The sequence below is a fragment of the Tamandua tetradactyla genome, chromosome 3 (assembly GCF_023851605.1).
Source record: "Tamandua tetradactyla isolate mTamTet1 chromosome 3, mTamTet1.pri, whole genome shotgun sequence".
NCBI lineage: Eukaryota > Metazoa > Chordata > Mammalia > Pilosa > Myrmecophagidae > Tamandua > Tamandua tetradactyla.
The window spans coordinates 156339545-156353580 of NC_135329.1; the positions used below are offsets into that span (position 1 = coordinate 156339545).

The window sequence follows — 14036 nt, forward strand, 5'->3', positions numbered from 1 at the left end:
TTCAAATGCCTCCTCTACTCCCTATGGGATAAATATTCTTCTCCTCCAGCGTCTCTACTGTATGACTTAAAACAGGTGGTTTGACTTCATTGTTTCTTATACTACTTTAACTATCTGCAAACTGCTTCTCCCTGCAAGGCAAGTTCTGGGAGGGTGAGTCAGAGATGATTTTCCTGGTTCATACTTTCAGGGTGCCACCTGATAGCTAGGCACCCACTTACAGGTGCTACAATTTGCTCACAGGGGTTTCTCTGGTCCCTCCAAAACAGGGCCAAGTGCCCACGATGGAAGCACAGGCTGACTTCATCCTGCCTTGGAGAGGGCAAAGAGGGACCAGCAAGGGCACCAACTGCTTCTCCTACTGTATTTTTTCAGGGGAGGGGGGCTTCACTGTCCTGGAATTGAACCTGGGTCTCCCACATGGACGGTGAACATTCTACCACTGAACTACCCATGCACCCTCTCCAACTGTATTTTAAAGCTACATTTTTCTTGAAGTACTGTACTCAGGTACTGCAACTCTTTGAATATTTTCTGGAGTTCTGAGGGAGATGATTTTGCAATTTTTGCTAGTTTTTCAAAGATTCTGTGGGTGACAGCACCCTGGAGTGCATTGTGTGCCACCATCTTCATTGATAGGAACCACCTTATTTATTTATTTATTTAAATTTTTATTGATAAAACAATGTACAAGCACATAAATTCTTAACATACAAACATTCTATACATGGTATACAGTCAATGGTTTGCAATATCATCACATAGTTGTATATTTATCACCATGATCATTTTTTAGAACATTTGCATCACTCCAGAAAATGAAATAAAAAGAAAAAACTCATACATTCCATACCCCTTACCCCTTCCTCTCATTGAACACTAGTATTTCCATCTACCCAATATATATATTTTTAATTTTAACATTCATTCCCCCTATTATTTATTTATTTTTAATCCATATGTTTTACTCATCGCCATACTGTAGATAAAAGGAGCATCTCAGCATTGTTTTTATAAACTGATATCAGGAGCTATCAGCTCACCTGCTATGGTGACATCTTTATCAAAGGACATCGAGGGGCACTGATTCTTGGATTCTCAAAATCCTAATAGCTTCCAGCTGCTGCTTTCAGCATGCAGTTGGCCACAACTGGCAGGGTTGAGCTAAAAATCACATAGCCAGTGGAACTTGAAGATGAGCACAATCTTTTTGTGGTGCCCAAGTATCTGAACTTCTTCATCTGTTCATGATGCAAGTCCATATCCATGCCCTCCCCACAGTGGGGGCCCAAGAACCACTTTCCCACCTCCTCAAAATAAGCCACCACTACATTGCTGGACTAGGACTATGAGGAGATCACTGCTAGCTGCAGTTGTAAACCTACTCCTTTAAAGTAGGTCTGGGCCTCATAAGGGTTAACTTGCTCAGCCTCTTCTTCTCATGCTGTCCCTCTCAGCCCCTCTCTTTTTACCCCTACCCTCTCATCCCACTCCTCATTCCCAATGCCCCTTTCAGTGCTGACCCCTCTGCTGTGCCACAATGAACATTTTTTTACATATCTTTTTGGTGGATGTATATATTCATTTCTCTTGGCTATATAGTGGGAAGTGAGCTGAATTACTGATTAATGACTTGCTTATGTTTAGTAGAAATTGCCAAATAGAATCTTCTTTATTCTGAACCAATTTTATACTCTCTTCTGTACCAATGGAGCAAAAGAGTATCTAGTAATAAATATACATTTATACAGTCACCAACTTTATGACAGACAAACAATTTAAATTCAATGTGAAAAAATATATTAAAAAAAATGATACCATATCATGGGCTATCCATATGAGGAAGAATCAGCCTTGGTCCCTAGTTTATAGCATGCATAATTATAGTTCAAAATGGACCATAAAACTAAATTTGAAAGGAGAAAAAAAATAAATCTTCTAGAAGAAAGCATAGAAGACTATGTTCATGACCTTGAGGTAGGCAAACATTACTTAAACAGGACACAAAAAAGTACAATCCACAAATGGAATAGTTGATAAATCTGACTACATCAATATTAAGAACTTCTGTTTATTGACAGCCACCATTAAGAGAATGAAAATGCAAGCACTAGACTGGGAGAAGATACTTGTAATGCATATATAAACATGAGGCTTGTATCTAGGATATATAAATAACTACTATAAAATAATAAGTAAAAGACAATGAGGTCAATTAAAAATGAGAAAAGGTTGGAATGGGCATTTTGCAAAAGTGACATCCAAATGGTCAAAAGCATGTAGAAAGGTGCCCTATGTTTTCATTTACCAGGAAGATGAGATAGCATGATGAAATGCTACTACATCGGCATCAGAATAGCTAAAATTATAGAGATTAACACTATTGTTGACAAGGATGTGGAACAACTATCACTCCTATATATTGCTGGTAAGAGTTAAAGTGGTACAACTGATTTGGAAAACTGGCAGTATCTACCAAAGTTAATCACATTAACAATTTTTTATTTATTAGGCAAGTTGTGAGAATATAAACACATGCATAAAATACAAGATTCTCATATATCACCCTATTATTAACACCTTGCATTGGCGTGGAACTTTTGTTATAATTGATGATAACATATTTTTATAATTGTACTATTAACCATAGTCCATGGTTTAATTTAGGATTCACTATTTGGTAGTGTAGTTCCATGAACTAAAAAAAATTATTCTGTTACCATATATATAATCTAACATTTCCTCTTTTAATCACATTTGGATACATAAATATTTCACTGCTGCTAATTACATTCACAATGTTGTGTTACCACCACCATCCCTTACTAAAACATTTCCATCATTTCAGATAGGAATTCCATACCTTTTAAGCCTTAACTTCCCATTGCCTCACCCTACCCCATTCCCTGGTCATTTATATTCTAGATTCTCATTCTTTGAGTTTACTTATTCTAAATGTCTCAAATCAGTGAGATCATATAATATTTGTCCTTTTGTCTCTCCAAATTTTATTTATCCAATCATTGGTTGATGGGCATTTGGGTTGCTTCCATCTTCTGGCAATTGTGAAAACTGCCACAGTGAACTTCAGCGTGTAAATATCTGTTCAAGTCCCTGCTTTCAGTTCTTTTGGGTTTATACAGAGTGGTGGGATTGCCAGACCATATGATAGTTCTATACTTCCCTTTCTGAGGAGCTGCCAAACTGTGTTCCACAGCAGCTGCAGCTGTTTAATTTGCCACTAGCAATGAATGATTTTCTGTTTTTCTAATAGCAGCTATTCTCATGAGTATGAAATGCTATCTCATTGTGGTTTTGTTTTGCTTTTTCTGGAGGGCTAATAATCTGAGCATATTTTCATGTACTTTCTGTTCATTTGTATATCTTCTTCAGAGAGATGTCTGTTCAAATCTTTTGCCCCTCCATTTTAAAAGAGGTTTATTAAGATATATTCACATATCATACAATCCAACCAAAGTGTGCAAACAATGACTTGCAGTAATTAGAGTTGTGCATTCATAACCACAATCAATTTTAGAACATTTTCATTCCTTCCAAAAGGAAAATCCCATATCACTTAGCAGTCACCTCTTAATCCCTCTATCCTTCCTCAACCCTACATAATCACCAATCTAATTCTGTCTCTATAAATTTATTTATATTTTCCTTTTATATAAATGGAATCATATCATATTTAGTGCTTTGTGTATGGCTTCTTCAGTTAGCATAATGTTTAAAAAATTATTGTTATTATTTTTTAAATTAGAGGTGTTATAGGTTTTTGAACTCTCTCTTTTAGGGAAAGGGCTGGGGTGACAGTTGGAAATTATATACAAAGGGATTTGAGAGTAAAATAAAACGGATATACTGAATCTGTGTGCTTGAAATATACCTGGACATTGTGTAGACTTCTTTCTTCCCCTAGTATGGCTACTAAAATTATGAGTAAGTCAAATATTTGTGAAACTATGTGGCCTCAACCGCTTGACTTTTCTCATTTGCTGCATGGAAGGAATCCAGAATTGGGAGATGTCAGCGGGTGTTTTTTTGTGAGTTGGTTTGCACTGCTAAGCCACCATGGTAGCCTCATTTGTTCTCTGACCTCTGCTTCTGCTGATACCTGGGAGTGGTAGGGTTCTGTCTTATCAACAATGTTGCTGATAAATGATATTTCCCTGTAAAAATATATAAAGGCTTTGCCAGAGAAGTTTCACATTCCTCTTAAATACTCTCTAAAATTATCAGGATATTTAAAATTCCTACACAATTAAAATATGTCACTGCTGTCAGATTTAATATTTTCCTTGCAAAACCAAGCTCTGGGTTCTTTAAATTTTAAGACATTTCCCAAACCAGAGTTTTCTAACAGGATCAACTATTTTTGGTATCATCTATTAACAGGCAATTCTTTTCTTTCTTAAGAGTGTTCTTAATTCTATGTTCACAAAAAGGAGAATGCCCTTTTTGATGACTATGAAGATCCCAGAGATGGGACGCCAGCATTTCTTTGCTGTTACTGATGCATGTACTGCTGTTCACCTCGGCAGAATTGTTAATTAACACCATTCTCCCAATTCCCTCCTATTTGTTATAAATTACTTTTGTTTGTTATGGAAAAAACTTTGAGATGGTTTAATGTTAAGAGCTTTGGTTTTTCCCTTGCATCCATTTCTGAATTCTATGATATAGATGAATATAAATTCTAATATGCTTTTGTTGTTCTTTATTGGCCAGAGGAAAGTAAACAACTTGATTTTCTTCAGAGCCTGTCTCATGCCTTATTTACTGCTGGGGGTTAGCAGACAGCAACAGCATTACATGGCTCTGCAGAAACGACTGCTTTATTTTTGTGAGTAAGTTATAGTTTTTAAGACATGAGCACCAAAGTCATGAGAGGTGTTGTATACATCATCAAAATGAAAGATGCTTTCTTATGTGTCATGAAATAACCCATGCATGCAATTCTTTTGAGAGGGAAAATAAACAGCTGCTTAGAACAAATAGATTTTTTTTAAAACCATGTTGTATAGTTGTCTTTCCAAAATCTGTGATTTGGTTGCCTTGGCAAAAATCGAAAGGCACAAAAATATTAACCATTCTTTCAGTAGCATCTACATCTCAGAAGAATGTAAAAGTTCACATTTTCTTGGCTTGGAGTATGGTCTTTTCATCCTATGTTTTTGCAGATTTTATTGTGATATATTCACTTATACAGTCCATCCAAGGTATACAATCAATATCTCACAGTATCTTTTCATCCTATTTTTAAAGAAAACCTTCTCCACTCAAGAAACTGCCCCCCCATCTCTTTAGGACACATTTCTTATGTTTAGAAATGTGCATCTTCAAAAAGTGTGATGTTGGTGAAGGAACAGGATCAACCCATATCAGAGATGGTGGGTAGAAACTGTTAGCTTCTGTAGACATGAAGTTAATAAAGAATGCTATTTGGATTTATGAAACAACAATAAGGACTTTACATTTTACAATATTTTACTGTTTACATATTGCTTTTTCTGAATAAACCTATAAGATAGGCCTGACAGGTATTTTTTGGACAAGAAGACCACATCAGAAGTTAAATTAGAAGGCTATTGAATGGCAGAAAATCAGACTAAAATTCAGTTTTTCTATGCAATGCTCTTTCCATGAGGGTCCTGGGTCTTAATTTTAATCATGATTTCAGTTATTTGTAGTTGCTTTTCAAAAGGCTGTGAGGAAACTATTCCTTGATATCTTGCCATTAATTAGAGCATGAAACCCAGGCTTGTGCATCAAAAGCTCTGAGTTCTAATTGGACTCTTTTATTTTTTAATATGAAATATAACATATAAACAAAAAAGCAATCTATTTCAAGGTACATTGCAACAAGTAGTTATAGGAAAGATTTCAGAGTTTGGTGTGGGTTACAGTTCCACACTTTCAGGTTTTTCTTTCTAGCTGCTCTAAGACACTGGAGACCAAAAGAAATAGCAATATAATGACTCAATTGTCATACTCATTTGTTTAATTCTATCTTCTCTGTTATAATTTCTTCTCCTTTCATCCCTTTCCCACTCGTTAGGGGTGTTTGGGCTATGCTCATTCCAACTTTTTCATTTTGGAAAGGACTGTCAATAATATGGGATGGGGATGGAAGTAGTTGATGTTCTTGGAATGGCTGGCCCCTCTGGATTTCAGGATTTAACTGGCCTAGGAACCCACCTGGAGGTTTCTGGAAAGTAATCTCAGTGTATGAAACTTTTGCAGAATCTCAGATAAAGCCCTGGGTATTCTTTAGGATTGTCAGGAATGGTTTTGATTGGATAATTAGCAAAATCTAGTTGAAGTTAGTATAAGCGTAGCATCCAAAATAGCCTCATGACTCTATTTGAACTCTCTTAGCCACTGATAGCTTATTTTGTTACATTTATTTTCCCCCTTTTCAGGAAGTTGTTTTTGATCCCAAGGTGCCAGAGCCAGGCTCATCTCTGGGAGCCATTTTCCCACCTTGCCATGGAGACTTTCACCCCTGGATGTCATGTCCCACATAGTGGGGAGGGTAATGATTTTCCTTGCACAGTTGGGCTTAGAGAGAGAAAGATCATATCTGAGCAACAAAAGAGATTTTCTAGAAGTAACTCTTAGGCATAACTATAGGTAGGACTTAGCTTCTCCACTACAGAAATAAACTTCACAAGAGCAAGCCTCAAGATCAAGAGGTTTGCCTATTGACTTGAGAGTCCTTAATGTTTAAGCCAGTATCAGGGGATTCCCTGGGGGTAAAGCTTAATGGTTCCATGTTTTTTTCTCTTATTTCTCAAGGGACATTGACAATACTTATAAATTATCTGCTCACCATACTCTGGGATATATCAGGGTATTACGTTAAGCTATTCAGAATTACAAGTCTGATTGCCTCTTTTGATTCAGGGAGGATGCAGCCTTCGTTTTCTTGGTTTACAATTAGCAAAATATTTCTCTAAATCCTACACAATGAAAAATCTGATATTAGGCATCGTGGTACCAAGAAGTATGAAAAGTCATTTCTTTCTAAGCATTTACAGCTTGCTCTTAGAGACAAGGTTTATTGAAAAGAATCAACTCATAATAGCAATGGAGTGTCATAAAGCAGTTGGGTCATTGCATCCTTAAAAACTGAGATCTCTTTCAGCCCTTCCCTCATTTTTGTTTTTTTTCCTCAGAAAGGTAAAATGATTTGTTTTTGTTTCTCAGAGAGGTGAAATGATTGTAATGGAGTGCTGCAGTTGGTTAATAGCAGAGCAGTGATTAGACCCAGATGCTTTGGTGAATGCTTGAATGTTTCTCTGCTTTACCACCTTATGCTGCTACAGCAGTTGGGGAGATTGTTAGTGAATATGTTCTGAAGGAAAAGTCTCCATATTCCGAGATTCCAGGCCACCATGAAAGAGAAATTTGAGCTGGCCTTTGAAAGATGGGCAGGATTTAGGTAAAGAGTAGATCAAGTATCTCAGACTAGAGAACAGGGATTAGACAGATTTGAATGGGGCAGACCCTTTATTCTGTTTGAAAATATTGGGAAATAAAGCTTAGAAATCTAACAAAGAATGAAATCATTGTGATATTTTATGGTGATTTCATTTTGTAGTGTAGAGCAGGATTGATTGCTACTTGAGAAACTAAAATAAGAGAGGTCAAATAGATGGTTATTGAACCTTTTCAGGTATTAATGATAAGAGAGCCCAAAGAACATAGTAGTTGTGAAAATTAAAAACAAGTGATAGACATGAGAACTCTTGAAGGGACAGCTGATAGGAATCAGTGATAGCTTGAAATAAGGAAGTGACAGAAAAAATGCAGGCAAAGGACAGAGAAAATGCAGGCAAAGGAAATTGAAGTTTGAGCTTTGATTGGGGAAATAAATGAGAAATAAACTGTCCTGAGCAGAAAAAGAGAAGTTAAAGGGAAAGCCAGTTTTGAGGGGAGGGTGATAATTTTGTTGGGCTTCACATAAGAGGGTTACATCTAAAGTGGAATCCTTCAGAAAGTAGATAGAAAGACATATTACTAAAGACATCACGGTTAAAGGCACAGACTTGGGAATTACCTGCATTAAAAAGTGGTAGTTGAAGATAAAGGAGTGGAATTAAACTCTTAGTATGGGAGGATGGTAGGAGAGTTTTAGGAAATATCCTAAAGTTTTAGGGGGGAAATGGTCATGGGAGATAGGAGTCAGTACAGGAAGTCTAGGCCCAGAAGGCTCTGGGTTAACCTAGGAGCAGGAAAATCAGAAAGATGTTACAGGAAAACTCACTTTCAAGAAGCAACAGTCACTAATTTTACAAGAGGATAAAAGTTGTATATTTTAAAAAATTTATGTTGAAAGAATATTACGACAAAATGTATTAATTCTTGTTTAACAAGCCCAGGAGATCCATTAAATCTTGTTTACCAATCTTGCCGAAATGTGCAAGTAGGCGACTGTGCCGGTCTGAAAGGATTATGTACCCCAGAAAAGCTATGCATCCATCTTGTGGAGGCAGCCATTGCTTTTAATCCCTATTCAGTACTGTAGGTTGGAAAATTGATCAAATAATCCCTACAGAGATGTGATGCACCCAATTGTGGGTATTAACATTTGCTTAGAGGGAGATGTGACTCCACCCATTCCACGTGGGTCTTTATTTTACTGGAATCCTTTCAAAAAGGAAACATTTTGTACAGAGCCACAAGAACCACAGAGCCCATGAAGCCAGAGACTTTGGACCTGAAGAAGGAACACGGCCCCAGGGGAACTTCATGAAACAAGAAGCCTGGAGAGAAAGCTGGCAGATGTCACGATGTTCCCCACGTGCCTTTCCAGTTGAGAGAGAAACCCTGAACTTCACTGGCCTTTCTTGAATAAAGGTAACCTCTTATTGGTGCCTTAATTTGGACATTCTCATGGCCTTAGAACTGTAAACTTGCAACTTAATAAATCCCCCCTTGTAAAAGCTGTTCTATTTCTGGTAATAGCGCATTCTAGCAGCTAGCAAACTGGAACAGAGACATTCCTAGAACTTGGTTGGATTGTTTTCCATATTTTCTAAAAAATAAAGAAACAGATCCAGCAAAATAAGCAAAACTCTGTCAAATAAACAACCTTAAATAGATGTATAAGATATTCACTTTTTATTCATAAAAGTATCAATCTCCCTTTGATTTGTTTCATCTTCATTTTTTTATGGTGTTAAAATTTCACCATTTTTTTAAGCAGAATTTCTAATTAGAGTGTAGAGGAATTGGATGGCTGTTTTTTAATTTGTCTGTGAAGTATCACCCCAAAGAAAAAACAAATAGATTTTGACAAGTTATAAAAGAGATTATTTTCAGAGAAGATTGTCTTAGTAATTCTAATTAAGAAGATTTGAAGCAAAGGTTCTTCATTTCCTAAATCAGTTTGGTAAAAAAGAAAAACAGAGTCTTTAAAATAAACATCGTTTTTTTTTTTAATTGGTGAGACTAGAGAAAGGTGAGAATTACATTACAACTTTAGATGTGTGGAGAATGTAATAACTTTAGTAGGTTTACTGTGAACTGTTGACATTCAAAGTTAACATAATTTTCATTTTCTTGTTTTTTGTATCAGAAATTAGAACATACTTGAAATTACTTTCTAAAACTTAATGTGCCCTAGATCTTCTTACTTCTTACATTTCTTCATACTTACTGTCAAATGATAGAAAAAATATTTTATACATGAATTATCTTAGGCATCATAATATGTCAACATAATGAAGTTGATTTTCTACATATGAAAATAAACTCCTTAAATTTCATGTAGTGCTTGTCAAGACTGAAAAAAACAAACCTGTCAAAAATTTTAAAGATAATATCTAAAATTTTTTTGCTTTATTTTTCTGATTCATATTAAAATTATTTTTACAGTATTGATTTTTATTTTGAGTGATGAGAACAAATGTTATTAAATAATTTAATTTGAGGAGAATATTATTTGTATAATAGATAAAAAAAATCTATGAGAGATTTGAATCTTGGGCTCCTATATCTAACCTTTTACTTTCATACTATTATATATATATTTTTTCTTTTTTCTTTTTTTTTGCACGGGCAGGCACTGGGAAGCAAACCTTCATCTCCTGCATAGAAGGTGAGAACTCTGCTTGTTGAGCCACCATGGCCTGCCCATATATATATATATTTATTTTTTTCTCTCAAATTTTCTATCACAGAGCCTGCTGCATTTATATCTTTTCCTAAATAAAAAATGGAGAAAGTCAAAAGTGGGGATATTCATAAAGGTCTAGATTTTGGACAGAAATGTTTAATTTGACATATATTTAATGCTCACACTACAAAAAAAAAAAGCACAGATTTTTGTAGCAGCTCGGAAAAATTCTGAAAGATAAGAAAGAAGAAGAGCTCTTGGGTCTTGGAAAGTTCCCTAGTAACCTCTAGGAGGAAGGAGGAACTAACGATTGAGACCTCCGTGAGCTGAGGATCTGAGAACCAGAAGAAACCAAAAGGCTGGAGGTGAGGATATAGGGATCAGTTCTGAGTCATAAAGCTAAAAAGATCACGGTCATTTGGATGTAGTCACAGATGAAGAAAGATACTTCAAAGTCTTATCTGCCAAAAAGCAAGAATAATTTATAAGCGTGTCATTGATACTGGGAGAAAGAAATGGGCAGAGAGAGAGATCCTGAAAAATTATAGTGTGCAAAGGGTATAATACCCATTTTTTGAATTTAGATGTGTGAATTATATAGCTAATGTTGTTATTTAGTAGGCTGTTTTTATAATTTAGTTTTAGAAATGTAAATGTAGTGATTAGGCTTCTCACAGATTTTGCTGTGATATTGGTTACCCTAACCCTATACTATGCTGTTAAAACTGATTGCGAATTATGCTGCAGGGATTTTTCCATACCCTAATCCCTGTGATTTGGGAGAAGCTATTATATGTTTGTAGAAAATAGATAAAATTTCTACAAAAGGATTTCAAACAGTAAAGCTGGACATACCTAAACCAATTTAGGCTGATTTCTGGTAGTCATAAAATTTATGCCATTTAAAGTGCATCTATCAAGTCTGCTTATGAACTTTCAGCATTAAAGTGGTCATCTATTAGACATTGGGACAATCTTCCCCCTCCTAAGATCCAAGTTTCACCTTGAAAACCAAGTGTCTCTGCTAAGAGCCTGAAATAACCTCTTAAATCCTGGAATATAATGGTGATGATGGTTACACCTTTATGTAACCTGGGCCCTAGAATTCGCAAGCACTTGAATATAACTGATCTCGTATGAATAGTTAAATTAATAACCACATTTCCACTCAGAAGGATCTGAGTCGCATCTCCAAAGTTCTTCATACAGCAGTCAGAGAACAGTCCTCAGAAGATGGCAGTGTTACAGTGGACTCAGATACAAGTATGCTCATATTTTTTTCCTTTGGTCTCACCACCCATAAGCTCTGGTGTAGCTGCTGCCTGCTAATGACTTGTCATCAGCTCTGCTAAGGGTGCATCTTTCCATGTTGCCAAGGCCATCATCAGTCTCTGATCTTACAGGTTCTCAGGTTTCAGCTTCAATGTTACATACATAGGGATGTCTTCCCTGAACCCATAAGTGGGTGAGCTTCCTCTAGTCTATGCCCCCATAACACCCTGTATTTCTTCCTTGCAGACTTGCACACTTGCAATTATTTAAGTAATTTCTATATTTCTCCAATTTTAACAAATATGCCTCCACCCTAAACTTTTCAATATTTTAAAATGTGATGTGGTTTATAATTGAAAAAATCATTTTATGCAGTGATTTTCTTTTTACCATGGAAAAGTTATTGATACAGTGATGGTGTGTCTTACAAATGAGGGCATCTTAGAATTGAAGTAATATGATATATATATCTTCTCTACTGGGCTGTAAACTACAAGAGGCCTGGAGAAAACTCTCTTGCTTATCTTCCTTCAATAATTAGCACAGCACCCTGCATGCAGTAGGGGCTCAAAAAATATTGGAATGATTGCACCTTTCTTGTTCAATCTCCTTTTCATCCTAGTAACACCTTATGGGAGATAATTTGTAACCTGAGGACAGAGACCATCCATTCATTTGGAAAATATTCATTGTGTGTCCACTAATCACTGTGTGATGCTGGACTACATGACAGGAGTTCCCATGACAAGTGTGGCAAGTGGTTTAATAGAGGTATGCATGAAATAATACAATAACATAAAGGACTCCCTGGAGGAGAGTGGAAAAATTTCACAGTGGATAGTAACATTGGAGCTGACCCCAAAGTATGAGTAATTATTCAATAAAGGCATACCCAATCACATCACCAAAAGGATTCAAAGCAAATTACAAACTACATACAATGCAACAGAAGTAAAGAATAAGGAGATAAATCATCATGAATAGGAAGTAAAGTTAGAATAATAACATGAAGCCAGAGAACAATTCTGAATGCAAAACTATACACCATAAACTCCTACACTGTTGCTAAAGGTGGGCTACCCATTCTGTTGGAAATTACTTAATGTTCAAAATGAAAAAAAAAACATGATCAGTTATTCTATTTACACTTTCTAAAAACATATTGGTTCCCTAAAAGAAGCAAAGCCTTATTTTTGGCATAATGAATAACTCTCCATTACATTGTGGGTGCTTTTGTTTATAAAAATACTGTGCAATCATTAGGGTGCAAACTTTTGGAGTCAGACCTGGTTCTTGTCCAAATTATGCTAATTTCTAGCTTTACGATAAACTCTGGCAAGTTGTGCATTCTCATTAAGTTTACATTGCCTCATGTGTGAAATGGGAATAACATTACAATCTCATAGACTTGTATCCTGAGAATTAAATGAGATTATTGTGTAAACTACTTACCACAGTGCCCAATACTTAGGCCTGCCCTAATGTTAGCTGCTTTTAGGAGTAGAGAGCTATCATATATTTGTTAACAGGGGTTTCAATGAATGGTAAGAGAATCTGTTTCTGATAGTAAACCTAGTGGTTGTGTGCAGATTGGACTGGGGATGAGGAAGGGACCAAGACCAGGCATAAAGAAGCACTTGGGATAGGAAGGTGATGGGTGATAAGGAGCTGGTGTAACAAGGGGGGGAGCCGATTCCAGTCCCAGGAAATAATCACTGCTTTTACTTCTTTTTTTTTCTCCTAATGAAAAAAAACTGTTGTTGTTGTTTTTTAAATTCATAATTGTACTATTAACTATTGTCCATGGTTTAACTTAGGGGTTACTGTGTTGTGCATTCCTTGGATGACAGTGTTGTTTTTGGTTTTTGATGAATACGGCTGGGTGAACCGTAGACATGGCACTCTGGTTTTCTTTGCATTATGCTTTTGGCTATAGCTTAATAAGTTGCCACGCCAGGCAAAATTGAGGCTGGTATTCTGTGCTCAGCAGGTGCTACTGCCTAGGAGAGGTAAAATTTCCCTCGTAACATCAGCTGTGATTTCTACTAGAAGACCTTGGCTACACTTTTGATATTTTTAAAATAGATGAAGAGTTGTGCTTAATCTCAGAGATTATTAAAGGTGCAGACATCTTCAGTGTGTAATAACTGAGAGGCTATAGCTTGGAGATATAAAATTTTAAAGTTATAATTTCACTTTTAATAACTTGTTCATACCAAAGGAGACATCTCTCAAATGAAAAGAAGACATAGATACTGATTGTCAGGAGCAAATAACCAACAATACAGATTGACCTCAAATTGGGAAGTCTCCCTCAAAAACTTATGTTTATATATTTTAAGGTAGTATAGGCCTAAGAGGAGCTGTGTTAAAATTCCAACTTAATTCTCTTTGGAAAGCAGTGTTTCCAGTGATTGCTTCCTTTTCTTCAGCATTCGGCCTTTGCTCCACATTCCTTTTATAAATGTGAGTGTGCCTATGCTGAAGTTAAACTGTGAAGAGTTGCACAAGGTTTAAGTGTTAATGACTAGCTAAACCATTATATAGAAACAGCAAAAATAAATAAATAAATAAATAAAATAAGAATAGTTGAAAGAAAAATAGGATGACAGTAATTTCTTGACAAAAGTACGTC

The 14036-nt window shown here is 35.9% G+C and overlaps 1 long non-coding RNA gene across 1 annotated transcript in view; it reads left to right on the forward strand.

Moving 5' to 3' along the window:
- The window catches only part of LOC143676434 (uncharacterized), a 51983-nt gene extending 42960 nt beyond the window's left edge, over window positions 1-9023 (forward strand). The window contains exon 7 of the long non-coding RNA XR_013172079.1: window positions 8686-9023. This is a non-coding gene — a long non-coding RNA (uncharacterized LOC143676434). The remainder of the gene's footprint in view (window positions 1-8685) is intronic.
- Window positions 9024-14036: the final 5013 nt, after the last annotated feature.